At 39.8% G+C, this 15356-nt stretch overlaps 1 pseudogene; it reads right to left on the reverse strand.

The window, feature by feature from the left end:
• Positions 1-7363: 7363 nt before the first annotated feature.
• Positions 7364-8160, reverse strand: LOC122472718 (annotated as a pseudogene).
• Positions 8161-15356: the final 7196 nt, after the last annotated feature.

Consider the following 15356-nt stretch of genomic DNA (forward strand, 5'->3'; position numbering starts at 1 on the left):
ACGTTGTTGCAAATGGCCAGATTTCACTCTTTATCATTGCCAAGTAGTATTCCACTGTATATATAAACCACATCTTCTCTCTCCATTCGTCGGGTGATGGACATTTAGGCTCTTTCCATAATTTGGCGATTGTTGAAAGTGCTACTGTATACACTGGGGTACATGTGCCCCTATGCATCAGCACTCCTGTATCCCTTGGGTAAATTCCCAGCAGTGCTATTGCTGGGTCATAGGGTTGTTCTATTTTTAATTATTTGAGGAGCCTCCACGCTGTTTTCCAGAGTGGCTGCACCAGTTTGCATTCCCACCAACAGTGCAAGAGGGTTCCTGTTTCTCCACATCCTCGCCAGCATCTGTAGTCTCCTGATTTGTTCATTTTAGCCACTCTGACCAGCGTGAGGTGGTATCTCAGTGTGGTTTTGATTTGTATTTCCCTGATGAGGAGTGACGTTGAGCATCTTTCCATGTGTCTGTTGTCCATCTGGATGTCTTCTTTGGAAAAGTGTCTATTCATGTCTTCTGCCCATTTCTTCCCTGGATTATTTGTTTTGTGGGTGTGGAGTTTGGTGAGTTCTTTACAGGTTCTGGATATTAGCCCTTCCTTTATCCGATATGTCATTTGCAAATATCTTCTCCCATTCTGTCGGTTGCCTTTCGGTTTTGTTGATTGATTCCTTTGCAGTGCAGAAGCTTTTTATCTTGACGAGGTCCCAATAGTTCATTTTTGCTTTTAATTCCCTTGCCTTTGGAGATGTGTCAAGTAAGAAATTGCTGCGGCAGAGGTCAAAGAGGTTTTTTTCCTGTTTTCTCCTCTAGGGTTTTGATGGTTTCCTGTCTCACATTCAGGTCCTTCATCCATTTTGAGTTTATTTGTGTGTATGGTGTAAGAAAAGTCGTCTAATTTCATTCTTCTGCATGTTGCTGTCCAGTTCTCCCAGAAGAAAGAGACTGTCTTTTTTTTCCCCATGGGATACTCTTTCCTGCTTTGTCAATGTTTAGTTGGCCATACATTTGTGGGTTCACGTCTGGGGTTTCTATTCTATTCCATTGGTCTGTGTGTCTGTTTTTGTGCCAATACCATACTGTCTTGATGATCACAGCTTTGTAGTAGAGGCTAAAGAGACAGAGTGTGAACAGGGAAGGGGAAGAGAGAGAGAGAGAGAGAGAGAGAATCCAAAGCAGGCTCCAGGCTCTGAACTGTCAGCACAGAGCCCAATAGGGGGCTTGAACCACAAACCACGAGATCATGAACTTAGCCGAAGTCAGAAGCTTAACTGACTGAGCCACCCAGGCACCCCTGCATCTTTATGTTGATTTTGTGTCCTTCATCCTTGAGCAGCTTTGTGGTGGTATCTTCAGGATTTTCTATATATAAGAACATATCATCTGCAGACAGTTTTATTTCTTCTTTTCTGATTTGGATGCCTTTTATTTCCTTTTCTTGCCTGACTGCTTTGGCTAGGACTTCCTCTATCCTGTTGAATAGGAGTGGTCAAGTGGGCAACTTTGCCTTGTTCTTGAACTTAGAGTAAAAGCTTTCAGTTTTTTACCACTGCATATGATGTTGGCTATGGGCTTATCATATTGGGCTTCATTATGCCCAGGTATGATAATTCATTACTCTGTTGAGAGTTTTTATCCTGAAAAGATGTTAAATGTTGTCAAATTCTTTTTCCTTCCATGGTGGGATGATGATACGATTTTTTTTATCCTGTTAATGCGGTGTATCAAATGTATTTATTCAATTTGATTTCTGAAGGATAATTTTGCTGAGAAAAGTATTCTTGATTGATAGTCTTTTTTCTCTTAGCACTTTGAATATGTAATCCCACTGCCTCCTGGAATGTAAGGTTTCTGCTGAGAAATTGATAATAGCCTTATGAAGGTTCACTTGTAGTCACATAGTCTTTCCTCACTCTTCTTCATTCTTTTTACTTTCTCTGCTGACTGGATAATTTGATAGTTCCTGTCTTTCAATTCACATTTTTTTTTGCTTGATCCATTTCCTGTCAGTGATCACTCTTGCTTTTTTCATCTCCTTCATTATACTCTTCAGCTCCAGGATTTTTGTTTAGTTAGCTTTTACTATTTCCAGCTCTTTGTTAAGCTTCTCATTTTATTCATAGAGTGTTTTTCTGATTTTACTGAATTGGCTTTTTGTGTTTTTCTTGTAACTCACTGAGTTTCCTTAAAACTGCTATTTTTGAATTCTCTTTTGAATAAATTACAGATCTCCATGTGTTTCCGATTGATTACTGGAAGATTATTGTGATCCTTTGATGGTATCATATTTCCTTGATATTTTATATTCTTTGCAATTTTGCATTGCTGTCTTTGCATTTGAAGTAGCAGTCACCCCCTCCAGTCTTTAATGACTACCTCTTCAGTGTGTCCAAACCTGACTTTTTTGCTCCAGTGGTATGCTGGAAATTCTCTGCAGGACACCTGGTTTTCCAAAAAGGCTCTCTCATCCACGGGTGATTATCTTAGAGAGTGTTTTCTAGGGAGGGACTCCCAGATGTGGCTGAGAGGGAGGGGCTGGAGGCACTTTATGGGCTATTGCTAGGTCCACAGATTAGACTGTAGTATGTCTGCCTGTTACCTGATGCACGGGTAGGCAAGACTTTTCCTCGGTCCCTTGGAATAAGGTGCTAGATTCCCACAGCTCCTGCAAAGGCAGTTTTGCCCGTGGGTAGATACGATGCCAGTTGGTTGTAGGTGGGGAGACGCAACAAGGTACATCTTATTCAGCTATGATACTGATATCGCTCTGACATATGGGTATTTTAAAAGTAATTTATCCCCTAAGATATTTCCCTGATTTCTTCTTTCATGTTATATGGACCTCATGCTACTTTAAAACTTTGTTGAAATTAAGCATTCTTATATTTAAAAGCAAAGCCAAAAATATAGCACAAATCTAGTTATTACTCCCCTAAGAGTCACTGCCTTTAGGCAATCAACTCTAAATTTTTAGTGTAACCTTCAAGGTTCTTCAGAATTTCTTTCCTGAATGATCTCTTACTACTTGCTTCCATGTATTTTATGCTTTTTTTCCAAATTCCTAAAAGCTTATACTTTTTCCTTTCAAGGCACCTAGATGCCATCTGTGTAATCTTTGTGCTCACATTCTAATCTCTAAGAAAATGGTTTTCTTCCGTTTCTTTCCCTGGTGACCTCTGCTGTTTATTTTCCCTCTTCAGTAAAGCCTTTCTTATCCTCACAGCTTTTCACATGTCAATTCTTACAAATCACATTGTATTCTAATTGTATATTTATCTGTGTTTGAAGCAACAGATGAGTATTTCCTTCTGTATGGTTGGTACTTCAGCACTGTTCTCTGAATTAATCAAATTAAGTCAGATGGGTAAAATTCAGAACTTGATGAAAATTGTCTTTTAATTCTTTATCAGTAAAATTATTAGAAAACATTAGGTTTTTAATGGCTTTGTTTTTTTAAGGAGGGAACCTGGTTTACATATGAAGAAGTTAAAGAAAGGTGAAAATGAAAAAGGGACATCAAAAGGATCTGAGATCACACCAGTGTTGCAGAAGGCAGATTCCCTAACTGGTGGTCCAGTACAAAAGAATGATGGCAGCCATTTCAGTGAAAAGGATCAGCATGAAAGCAGGTAAAATCTATAAATTCTTATGTGCCTGTGAAGGAATTTTAGCAGTGATTACCTTTTGTGGAAATAAATGCTGTAGTGTAGGTAGGTCCAAGCTAAAGCAAGAAATACTCAACATATCAAACACACTGCTTGAGAAGTTATGATGAGGGTAAGTGACCTTGTCAAGGAGCAGTTTCAGTAGTCACCATGGAAGCATGGAAGATGACTAAGTGTAAACAACTCCTTAGAGCATTTTAATTGGGAAAGGTAACAGAGAAATGGATGATAACTGAAAAAGAATGTGAATTGCAAAGGCATTTTCTTTCTCTTTTTATTTTAAGATAGGAGCTTTTAGAGTATGTATTCTGTTGGAAATGATCAATAGAGATAGACATGGTTAGTTAATTTAATTTTGTTTGCGTTTCCAAACATTAGGAAGTTTGTTGATTGTATTACATTATCTTGTAAAGATTATAGTAATTGTCTTTAGTACTCTTATTCATGTAATTTTGTGGAAGAAGTTGGTTTATTCTGAATTGGTTCCACAATGAGGTATTCTTATATAATTGAATGTGCAGATTTAAAAATATATATGTATGTATGCAAGTATATATACATATATATATATATACATACACACACATATATATGGCTGTATAAGTTCTATATGTATATATAAATATATGTGTATGAGTTCTATATGTATATATAAGTGTATACACACATACACACTTATCATAAGTGTATGCAAACACTGAGGCCATTCTGAATAAAACTAATCCTTCCTTGATGATTTTAGATATCCAGTGCCTTTGATAGTATCACAAATAGCTATGATTTTGTTAGGGACTTTAAAGTATCTGGTTCTATTAAGTTAATATTTATTTAGATTCTGGGGAAAGGGGAAGATTTTGTTTATTTACAATTGGAAAAGAAACTAGTAATCCATAACAGATTATTCCTTTTGGACTAGAGAGCTCTAAATTACCAAAAACCATGCTTCCTGTACCAACAGTGCCATTGACACAGATTGTATGCTCAATAAGTATGTGTTGCATGTGGGAATAAACAGTTGAATGAATGAATGAATGCCTGTTGAGGAACTTCTCTAGAAGAAGCAAATCTTTAGTTTATTGAAAGTAGATTTCCCATCTTGCCAAGTATAAAGTCTCTTAAAAAATGTGTAAGATTCAGAAATTATTATGTATCACTATAGCTAGAAATCGAATCATAATATAGATTCATTTGCTGTCATATTAGTTAGAAACACTGGAGTATTACTTTAACCACATAGTATAAAACACATGCTTTGAAGGCACATTCCTGGGTTTGAATTCAGGGTCTGTTCTTGGCCAGCGATTAGGGCTTCTTGGGCAAGTCACTTCGACTTTTTGTGCCTCATTTTCTTCCTGTGTAAAATACCTAATATAATAACCTACTTCATAGGATTGTTGTGGGACTTCAAATACCTTGAAGTGGTCATAGTAATGCCTAGAGAGTAGTTGCATAGTGAGTCTTCAACACGTTAATATCATGATTGTTGAAAAGGGGTTCTTTCATATAGGGACTTAACTTGCACTTTCCAAGTAGGTTTTAGTGCCAGTAACAGCTTATTTTTAGTGAAATGACAACAACAGAAACAATGGTATTCCTATCAAATAATGCAAGTAGCATTAGGATTTTCCTTTGCTTTTGTTAGTTTTTATCTAACTTTAGTACTTTGTTGTGCTCGCTTCAGCAGCACATATACTACAACTGGATACACCTAATCCTTTGTTAATATTAGCAGTAGTATATTTTCTATGTTGTTTAATGTTACTTTGTTGTTTAATCTCCTTTGTAGAAAATTAGTTTCAAATGCAGAGATTTTATATCAGAAACAATAGGTTTAGATATGCTTTGTATTTTAAGTATTTAATATTTGCCTGAAAAGAATTGTTGGGTTTTTTTCAGACCTGCAAAGAAAATTTCTAAGAAAAAGAAAAAGGTCAAAAAAATAGACAATATAATTTTATTTTATTTATTATTTTATTTTTTATTATATTATTTTGATACACATTTGTTAGGAATATTGTTCAGTGGCAAAAAATTACTTTATGAAAGATGTAGTGAAAAAATAGAAAATCTTCCTTTGTTGTAGAGACATTTGCTGTGAAAAAGTTACTTAGAAATACTAGCTATGGATAACAGTGTCTTTTTGATAAAAATCCGTTCTTTTAAAAAGTCTCTGTGGTTTCGCTTTTAAATGTTTATTCACTTATTTTTAAAATGTATTTTGAGAGAGAGCACACACAAGTGGGGGAGGGGCTGAGGGAGAGGGGGAGAGAGAATCCCAAGCAGGCTCCATGCTGTCATTGTGGAGGTCAACGTGGGACTCAAACTCAGGAACCCTGAGGTCATGACCTGAGCCAAAATGGAGTCGGATACTCAACCGACTGAGCCACTCAGGTGCCCATGTTTTTGCTTTTATAAAAAGATGGGTATTTATCACTTCTCTACACCTAGTATATTTTATAAATATTTGGGGGACATTTGAAATGGTATTATTCATTGGTAGGTCAAAAAGCAAATTACTTCTATGGATGACCTTGTCGACTTCATTCAGTCATCTGAAACAGCTTCAGAGCATTGTGAGTTGCCTTACTCTAAGAACTTCATGTTGCTGATTGAACAACTTGGCATGGATTGTAAAGATAGGACGCCTTTTTAGGTATATTGCTGTAGTATTATGTGCACACCTTGCCTACTACTGCACCAGAGAATACTGCTGTATTATAGAGCTGCTCATCTCAGAAATATGTTTTATATTAAAATAAAAGGAGCACTATTGTATCCTCTCAGCCATCATCATTTCTACTGTACTTTTCTTAGTGGGAATGGCACATCTAATGTGTTAACTCTGCTTCTCTTCTGTGCCTTCACCCAGGTCAGGTCATTATTTTTCTCCTAGATGACTGAAATAACCTCAGGACTGTTTTCCCTGCCGTTCTACCTCTCAGGACCTTGGTCTACACTGAAACCATAATTAGTATATGTTTTAAAAATGTGTCTTTCATCATGGTACCCCCTTGCTTAAAGCTTAGCTATTACTTCTCATTGCTATTAGGTTAAAGGCCACAGTCCTCTGGCTTCATCTTGTATTGTTTTACATCCTTCTTTCCATCTGTGTCTTATCCACTGTTTTAGACATTTCTTCCTGTGAAAGAGCTTTTCGTTTCCAACAGCTTTAGTTAGGTAAACTGCACATATATGAAGTGTGTCATTTGATAGTTTTGACATATGTTTACACGTATGAAATGATAACCATAATCCAGACAGTTAACATATTCATCACCCTTGAAAATCTCATGTCCCTTTACATTCCCTTATTATGAAGCTGCCAAGTTGTTTTCTGAAGGAGTTGTACCGTTTTCCATCCCCACCAACAGTCTGTCAGAGCACCAATTCCTACATACATATTCATGAACACTTAGTATTGTCAGCTTTTTAAATCCAAGCCATTCGGATGGATATTTAGTATATATCTCATTATAGTTTTAATATACATTTCCTTAATAACTGATGATGGTGAGCATATTTTCATGTGCTTCTTTGCCATCTGTGTATCTTCTTTGAATCGTCTAAATCTTTTGTTGTTTTAAAAATTAGTATCTTTTCTTACTTGTTGAGTTTCAGAATTCTTTGTATATTCTAGACACAGTTCCTTCTTATTTTGTTTTCTTTTTGTTTTTGTGGTTGTTGTTGTTGTTTTCTCCACTGAGGCATTTTATTTGCACATATGTATTACATCCCTAGAAAAAGAATCCCAGGATTTCCCCTTCTGTGTGTTTCCAACTTGCTTCTTCATGGTCCATGACTGTAGCTGAGGTGGTCAGTATAATGAAACCAAACTGAGCAGATTATTCTGCCATTTTTCTAGATCTTTGCATTGTCCATCAATTCTGGGGCCAGTCACTCCATGCTTGCTTAACCTGCCTGTGAGGTTCACAACAATTTTCCCAACTCTGATATCATCAATGATTTTAAATTCACCAGTGTAACCATGCTTCATCATCACAGTTAGAAAGTGGACAATGTCTTTGGAGCATGGCCTAGTAAGAACCTGACGTTTGCTTCTCTTTTCAGTATTGTTATGCTTTGGGGAGTATCTGCCACGACAGTCACATGCATCATGATGGTGGCACAGAAAGATGGTGGAAAGAGCTAGATACAGATCCTTTATCACCTGTTTTTTTTTGGAAAGGTTTTTCTTCTCCCAGTATGTGATTTCCTTCTCTCAACAGTGTTTTTGAAGAGCAGTTTTTCTTTTTGGTGAAGTCCAGTTTATGCATTCATTTGTTCTTCTATGATTGTTCCTTTCAGTTTTCATATGTAAGAAATCTTTGCTTAGCACAAGTTACCTTTAAACTGACATCTGGTCTCACTACGCCAGAAGCGTAGGAACACCTATGCGGGGAACGACGGGAAGAGGTGACATGTGCCCGGCAGCGTGAAAGAATCCTGGGGAGACGCCATCGTTCAAGCAACACCATGTTTCACTACGTCAGAAGTGTCGGGAAACCCCCGCGGGGCGATGAGGAACGTGCCATGTACTCAAGCCTGTGAACCGGCACTTTGATGAAGCCGTCGTTCAGGCCCTGCATGGTTTCACTGAGAACTGTTTGCAAAGCTATGCGGAGCCCACGAGGGAAGTGGCCTATCCTCCACTCTCCGAAGAGCTCTGTGGGGGAACACCGTCTTGAAACGAACATCTTTTCTCACTCGGAAGGGTTTGAAAACCTATGCGGGCCTAGGTGAACAGTGTCCTATACTCCACTGTCTCCAACTGCCCTTGGGGAATGCATCTTTCAACTCACACCTGCTGCAACGAACTTGGAAGCGCTCAAAACCCCACGCGGGGACTAGCAGGAAAACGCCACACACTTCCGCTCCGTGAAACAGCTCCCGGGGAAGAGAAGGCAGCCTTCCAACAACGTGCTGTTTCACCACGTCCCAACGGTGTGCAAACCCAGTGGGGCGAATGCAGAAAGGGCCACGGATTGAAATGCTGTGAAACAACACGGTGCGGAAACCACCTTTCGAATGGCATCGCGTTTCCCTGGGTTACAAGTGTTTGAAACCCCGGTGTGGGGCTGGGTGGAAAGTGCCCTAGGCTCGGCTCTCAACAGCCCCACTGTGGGAACCCATCTATCTATCCGTTAATGAACATGTTTCACTCAGCGAGAAGGGTTCGAAAAGCTACGGCGGGGCCTAGGTGGAAAAGTGCCATGTACTCAATCCTGTGAGCCAGCACCGTGCTGAAACACTCTTTCCAGGAAGACCGGGTTTCACTACGTGAGCACTGTGTCAAAAGCTACGCGGGCCCCACAAGCGAAGTGTCACGTAGTCGACCTGAGAAAGAACCCTGTGGGGAAACCATCCTTCAACTAACATGTTTCGCTCAGTCACACGTGCTGGAACACCTCTGCCGGGACTAGGACCCAAGAGCTGGAGAGTCCAACTCCGTCAGACAGCACATCGGGGACAGCATCACTCAAGGAACATCTTGTTTCACAAGGACACAGCTGTTGGAAAACCGACTTGGTGCCTAGGCAGAGAGTGCCGGGCCCTCGGTTTGGTGAGCCAACACAATGGCGAAACCGTCCCTCGCCCAGCGTCTCGTTTCCCTGCGTTAGAGAGGTCGGAAGCCTTATGCGTGGGTGCGTGGTGATGAAGGTGGCGGTGGGAGGGGGTGGGGGGGAAGCATATGAACAAAGTGCCGTACACTCCATGATGTGAAACACCATGGCGGCCAGGCAGTGTTTCAACTCGGAGCTTGTTTCACAAAGTGAAAATTGTCTGGCAGCCTATGCGGGGCCTGCCAGGTAAGTGCCGTGCCCACAACTGTGCCTGAGAACACGCTGCCGAAACCAACTTCTGACTAAGATCTCATGTCACTCATCCTGCAGTGTTTCCAAACCTCTACGGCGACTCTGCGTCCTGCTCCGTGCACTCAACTCTGTCCACCTGCGCTTTGGGAAAACCACCTTTCCACTAACACCTTGCGTCACTCAGTGAGCAGTGTTGGAACACCTCTGCCAGGACCCTCCAGAAAGGGCCATATGCTCCACGCTGTCAAACTACACTTCGGGCCCGTCGTCATCATTCAAGGCCCGTCTTGTTTCCCAAGGACACACCTGTGTGGAAACCTTCACGGGGCCTGGGCAGACAGTGCCACATGCTTGTTTTTGTGAAGCAACGCTAGGCCGCAACCAGCTGTCAACTCGCATCTTGTTTCACGAAGTGAGAAAGGCTTGAAACCCTGTGGGGGCTTAGGCGGGAAGTGCTATGTAACTCAATTCTGTGGAACTACACGCTGGGCAAAGGGTCTTGCAACTGATAGCTTGTTTCGCAAAGGGAAACCTGTCTGGACAGCTCTGCGGGGCCTCCAAGGCAAGTGCCGCATCCTCACCTGTGTGAGACAACAGTCTGGAGAAAGCATCTTTGAACTAACAGCTCGTTTCCCCCAATAAGCAGTGTTCCCAAAAGTCTCCGGAGACAAGGCGTAAAGTTCCCTACACTCCACTCTGCCCGTCTGCACTTTGGGGAAACCACCTTTCAACTGACATCTGGTCTCGCTACGCCAGAAGCGTAGGAACACCTATGCGGGGAACGACGGGGAGAGGTGACATGTGCCCGCCAGCGTGAAAGAATCCTGGGGAGACACCATCGTTCAAGCAACACCATGTTTCACTACGTTAGAAGTGCTTTCTTCTCAAGTACTTCTCAAGTACTTTCTTCTCAAGTGCACATGGAACCATCTCCAAGACAGATCACATACTGGGTCACAAACCTCCCCTCAAAAGTGTAAAAGAATTGAGATGATAGCATGCACACTTTCAGACCACAATGCTACAAAACTTGAAATCAACCACAGGAAAAAGTCTGGAAAACCTCCAAAAGCATGGAGGTTAAACAACACCCAATTAAAGAATGAATGGGTCAACCAGACAATTCAAGAAGAAATTTAAATATATATGGAAACAAATGAAAATGAAATTACAACAATCCAAATGATTTGGGATGCTGCAAAGGCAGTCTTGAGAAGAAAATACATTGCAATCCAGGCCTATCTCCAGAAACAAACAAAAAAAAAATCACAAATACAAAATTTAACAGCCTACCTAAAGACAATAGAAGCAGAACAGCAAAGACTCCCCAAACTCAGCAGAAGAAGAAAAATAAGAAAAATCAAAACCAAAATAAACAACGTAGAATCTAAAAAAAAAACTGCAGAGCAGATCACTGAAACCAAGAGTTGGTTTTTTGAAAAAATAAACAAAATTGATAAACCTCTAGCCAGGCTTCTCAAAAAGCAAAGGGAGATGACCCAAATAGATAAGGTCCTGAATGAAATGGAATTATTACAACCAATCTCTCAGAAATACAATCAATTATTATGAAAAATTATATGCCAACAAACTGGTCAACCTGGGAGAAATGGGCTAATTCCTAAGCAGCCACACACTTCCAAACCTCAAACAGGAAGAAATAGAAAATGTGAACAGTCCCATAACCAGAGAAGAAATTGAATCAGTTATCAAAAATCTCCCACCAAATGAGAGTCCAGGACAAGATGGCTTCTCTGGGGAATTCTACCAGACATTTAAAGCAGACATAATACCTATCCTTCTCAAGCTGTTCCAAAAAATAAAAAGGAAGGAAAACTTCCAGACACATTCTATGAAGCCAGCATTACTTTGATTCCCAAACCAGACAGAGACCCAGAAAAAAAAATACAACTACAGGCCACTATCCCTGATGAATATAGATGCGAAAATTCTCAATAAGATACTAGCAAATCAAATTCAACAGCAAATAAAAAGATTTATTCACCATGATCAAGTAGGATTCATTCCTGGGCTGCAGGCCTGGTTCAACATCTGCAAATCAATCAATTTGATACATCATATTAATAAAAGAAATTTTAAGAACCACATGACCCTGTCAATAGATGCAGAAAAAGCATTTGACAAAATTCAGCACCCTTTCTTAATAAAAACCCTCGAGAAAGTCGGTAGAGAAGGAACATACTTGAACATCATAAAAGCCATGTATGAAAAGCCCACAGCTAATATTATCCTCAATGGGGAAAAACTGAAAGGTTTTCCCCTGAGATCAGGAACACAACAGGGATGTCCACTCTCACTGCTGTTGTTTAACATATTGTTGGAAGTTCTAGCATCAGCAATCAGACAACAAAAGGAAAACAAATACAAAATCAAAGTACAGAAATCAGTTGCATTCTTATACACTAACAATGAAGCAACAGAAAGACAAAGAAACTGATCCCATTCACAATTGCACAAAGAAGCATAAAATACCTAGGAATAAATCTAACCAAAGATGTAAAAGATCTATATGCTGAAATCTATAGAAAGCTTATGAAGGAAATTGAAGAAGATATAAAGAAATGGAAAAACATTCCATGCTCATGGATTTGGAAGAATAAATATTGTTAAAATGTCAATACTACCCAAAGCTATCTACACATTCAATGCAATCCCAATCAAAATTGCACCATTCCTCTCGAAGCTTGAACAGGCAATCTTAAAAATCTGTATGGAACCAGAAAAGACCCCGAATAGCCAAAGTAATTTTGAAGAAGACCAAAGCGGGAGGCATCACAATCCCAGACTTTAGCCTCTATACAAAGCTGTAATCATCAAGACAGAATGCTATTGGCACAAAAACAGACACATAGACCAATGGAATAGAATAGAGACTCCATAATTGGACCCACAAAAGTATGGCCCACTAATCTTTGACAAAGCAGGAAAGAATATCCGATGGAAAAAAGTCTCTTTAACAAATGGTGCTGGGAGAACTGGACAGTAACATGCAGAAGAATGAAACTAGACCACTTTCTTACACCGTTCACAAAAATAAAGTCAAAATGGATAAAAGACCTGAATGAGAGACAGGAAACCATCAAAACCCTAGAGGATAAAGCCGGAAAAAAGCCTCTTTGACCTCAGACACAGCAATTTCGTACTTGACACATCTCCAAAGGCAAGGGAATTAAAAGCAAAAATGAACTATTGGGACTTCATGAAGATAAAATCTTCTGCACTGCAAAGGAAAGAAATCAACAAAACTAAAAGGAAACTGATGGAATGGGAAAAGATATTTGCAAATGACATATCAGACAAAGGACTAGTATCCAAATCTGTAAAGAACTCACTGAACTCCACACCCAAAAAAATCACTAATCCAGTGAAGAATTGGGCAGAAAACATGAATAGACACTTCTCTAAAGAAGACATCCGGATGGCCAACAGGCCCATGAAAAGATGCTCAACGTCACTCCTCATCAGGGAAATACAAATCAAAACCACACTGAGATGTCACCTCACACCAGTCAGATTAGCTAAAATGAACAAATACGGAGACAATAGATGCTGGCAGGGATGTGGAGAAACAGGAACCCTCTAGCACTGTTGGTGGGAATACAAACTGGTGCAGCCATTCTGGAAAACAATGGGGAAGTCCCTCAAAAAATTAAAAATAGATCTACCTTATGACCCAGCAATAGCATTTCTACGAATTTACCCAAGGGATACAGGAGTGCTGATGCATAGGAGTGCTGATGTATCCCGTTTATAGCAGCATTTTCAACAATAGTCAAATTATGGAAAGAGCCTAAATGTCCATCAACTGATGAATGGATAAAGAAATTGTGGCTTATATACACAATGGAATACTACTTGACAATGAGAAAGAATGAAATATGGCCTTTATAGCAACATGGATGGAACTGGAGAGTGTTATGCTAAATGAAATAAGTCATACAGAAAAAGACAAATACCATATGTTTCGCTCTTATGTGGATACTGAGAAATTTAACAGAAGACCATCGGGGAGGGGAAGGAAAAAAAAGAGAGGGAGGGAGCCAAACATAAGAGACTTAACTGAGAACAAACTGATGGTTGATGGGGCGTGGGAGGGAGGGGAAAGTGTGTGATAGGCATTGAGGACACCTGTTGGGATGAGCATTGGCTGTTGTATGGAAAACAATTTGACAATAAATTTCATATTTAAAAAAAATATTCCAGGCTCATGTATTAGAACACATATTGTTAAAATGTTTATGCTACCTAAAGCAATCTAGAGAATCCATGTAATCTCTATCAAAATAACACCAGCATTATCCACTGAGCTTTTATAGCTTGTATGGAACCAAAAAGACTGTTAATAGCCAAAGTAATATTAAAAAGGAAAAGTGATGTGAGTGGCATCACAATTCCAGACTTCAAGCTGTATTACAAAGCTTTCATCATGAACACACTATTGTATTGGCACAAAAACAGACACAGAGATCATTGGGAGAGAATAGAAAACCCAGAAATAGACTTCAAACTACATGGTGAACTATTATTCAACAAAGAAGGAAAATCCAGTGGAAAAAAAGTCTCTTCAACAAATGGTGTTGGGAAAACTGGATGGTGACATGCAGAACAATGAAACCTAATGACTTTGTTACATCATATACACAAAAATAGATTCAAAGTGAATGTAAGATTTAAATGTAAGACAGGAAACCATTAAAATCTTAGAGAATAAAACAGTCAACCTCCTTTATGACCTCAGGTGTAGCAACTTCTTCCTAGTCATATCTCTGGAAGCAAAGGAAATGAAAGCAAAAATGAACTATTCATCAAGATAAAAAAAAAATTTCTGCAGAGCAAAGGAAACAATCAAAAAAACTAAAAGATATGGGAGAATATATTTGTAAATGACTTATCGTCATGTGTCTTGAATCCGGTTTTTCCTCCGACCTAGTATTTGAGTTTGGATCAGGGCCAGAGCAAGGCCTAGGATTAGGGCTAGAGCCCAAGTGAGAGTAGTGGCCTATCTGCAGGCAGTGCAGAGTCCTCTCCAGAGGGATACGTTGAGGGTGAGTGTTAGTGTGAGGGTCAGGGTTAGGGTTAGGATTCAGATGATAGGCTGAGGGTATAGGTTAGGGTCAGGTTTTCACTAAGAATCATACTCTCTAATCCACTCATGGTCATGGCATATGACACAGTTTCCTTCTGTGTTCCTGCCTGGTATTCTGTTGATCATGTGTCCCCAGTTTTTTTCCCCTCGGAGGATTCAGGCCAGGTTCAAGAACAGAGAAAGGGTTAGAGTTAACATTATAGCACGTCCGAGTGTAGGTGCCTATCCTCAATCAGTGAGGAGACCTGACTCTGGGGAATAAATTTACAAATGCCCTGAGCTTACACGAATGGATTAAGTAGGCTTAGGATGAAAGCGTCCAAGAATAGGTAAACAAGGAGAAAGCACCCCAGCATAGAACAAAAGCAGAAAGCTACTTCCACAGGAGGAACTTGTCCAGAATAGGAAAACAGGTAAACAGGCAATAGACCACCACATCAGGGTGAAATTTCCCAGAGCTAATTGGCAAAAGAAAAGTGCCTTGTTAGCCCTGAGATAGCATGCTCCATCTGTCATCCCCTAGGCAAGTTAAGATACACAGACAAGGCACCTGGTGCCTGCCATAAATAGCTATCTTCTCAGCTCCAGGATTTTGTTTTGTATTGACCCAAACCCCTAGCACCACATATTCTTGAAACCCCCTTTCTCTCACACACTTGTGTTAATTATCATTGTGTTATTTTCTCTTTCTGCATATCCGTCATGTTTGTAAGACTTCTGATCCTAATAAATACGGAGCAAGGACACTTACTCGGGGGTTTTGTCTCA

This window comes from Prionailurus bengalensis, chromosome B1 (assembly GCF_016509475.1).
Source record: "Prionailurus bengalensis isolate Pbe53 chromosome B1, Fcat_Pben_1.1_paternal_pri, whole genome shotgun sequence".
NCBI lineage: Eukaryota > Metazoa > Chordata > Mammalia > Carnivora > Felidae > Prionailurus > Prionailurus bengalensis.